This window comes from Penaeus japonicus, unplaced genomic scaffold, assembly GCF_977035675.1.
Source record: "Penaeus japonicus unplaced genomic scaffold, GWHDUDI00000001_assembly GWHDUDI00000031, whole genome shotgun sequence".
NCBI classification, from domain to species: Eukaryota; Metazoa; Arthropoda; class Malacostraca; order Decapoda; family Penaeidae; genus Penaeus; species Penaeus japonicus.
Genome location: NW_028234433.1, coordinates 29,806,722 through 29,808,491, shown reverse-complemented (window position 1 = coordinate 29,808,491; position 1,770 = coordinate 29,806,722).

The window sequence follows — 1,770 nt, the reverse complement described above, 5'->3', positions numbered from 1 at the left end:
ATTGCGCTTGTCATATAGAAAGTTATTATGCATTCTTATCCATTCTAGTTGCTTGAAAACGGGGGGGGGGGGGGGGGACATGGTCGTGCTTTCTTAACCCACCAAAAGCCGATTCTTGCAGCGAAATTTTGGATTTTCTCAACTCTTTCTATTTGGGTTTTATTTGCAACTTACCAAACTCTTGAGCAATAGTTCACGATGCTCAGTACTAGCTATTGCACAACAATGATTCGCGTGTGAGTATTAGAGCAATTGACTATTCTTTTGAGATAAGGAAGTGTGCCATTTACTTTTCTGTTCGTTTCAAAGAGAGAGAGATAGGGAGAGAGAGAACGAAAGATAGAGAAGACAAGAGAGAAAGAGAGAGAAAACGAAAAATAGAGAAGAGAACGAAGATAATGAGAGAATTGAAAGAGAGAGAGAGAGAGAGAGAGAGAGAGAGAGAGAGAGAGAGAGAGAGAGAGAGAGAGAGAGAGAGAGAGAGAGAGAGAGAGAGAGAGAGGAAGAGAGAGAAAGAGAGGGAAAAAAAGAGAGAGAGAGAGAGGGAGAAAGAGAGAGAGAGAGAGAGAGAGAGAGAGAGAGAGAGAGAGAGAGAGAACGAAAGATAGAGAAAACAAGAGAGAGAGAGAGGGAGAAGGAGAGAGAGAGAGAGAGAACGAAGAGAGGAGAGAGAGAGAGAGAGAGAGAGAGAGAGAGAGAGGGAGAGGGAGAGGGGTAGGAGAGAGGGAAAAGGGAGAGAAAGAAGAGAAAAGAGGGTGAGGAGGAGAAGGAGGGAGAGGAAAGAGAGAGAGGAGAGGAGAGAGAGAGAGCGAGAGAGAGAGAGAGAGAGGAGAGAGTGAGAGGAGAGAGGAGGAGAGAGGAGAGAGAGAGGAGAGGAAGGAGAGAAGAGAGGAGAGAGAGAGAGAGAGAAGAAAAGTAGAAAACAAGAGAGGAGAGAGGAGAGAGAGAGAGGAGGGAGAGAGGAGAGAGAGAGGAGAGAGGAAAGAGAGAGAAAAACAAGCGAGAGAGAGAGGAGAGGGAGAGAGAGAGAGAGAGAGGAGAGAGAAAGGAGAGAGAGAATAAGAGAAAAGAGAGAGAGAGAGAGGAGAGAGGAGAAGAGAAAGAGAAGGGAGAGAGAGAGGAGATAAGAGAGAGAGGGAGAGGAGAGGGCAGAGGAGAAGGGAGAAATAAAATAAAAAAGGAGAAAGCCACATAGTACTTTTTTTTCTTTTTTTTTTCTTTTTTTTTTTGCCAAGGGTAAAACTCTTCTCGGAGACTTCAAGTTGGAGAAGAAAATAGTACCGGGTTATGTTAACTTTATGGCCGTCCAAACTTGGGAACTGATCTTTTTTCGACATAGGGATTAGATGAAGGAAATTGGAGGCTGATTTACAAAGAGATAAAATAGAATAATAATAAAAAAAAAAACAGAATAAATGGATAGTGAAGGAGAGAGAGGGAGAGAGGGAGAGGGAGAGGGAGAGGGAGAGGGAGAGGGAGAGGGAGAGGGAGAGGGAGAGGGAAAGGGAGAGGGAGAGGGAGAGGGAGAGGGAGAGGGAGAGGGAGAGGGAGAGAGAGAGGGAGGGAAAGAGAGAGAGGGAGAGAGAGGGTGGAGAGGGAGAGATGAGGGAGAAGGGGGGAGGGAGAGGGAAAGAGGGAGAGGGAGAGGGAGAGGAAAAAGGGAGAGGGAGAGGGAGAGGGAGAGGGAGAGGGAGAAGAAAGGTGGGGGAAGGAGAGGGAGAGGGAGAGGAAAGGTGGGGAGGGATGAAGGGAGAGGGAGAGGGAGAGGAA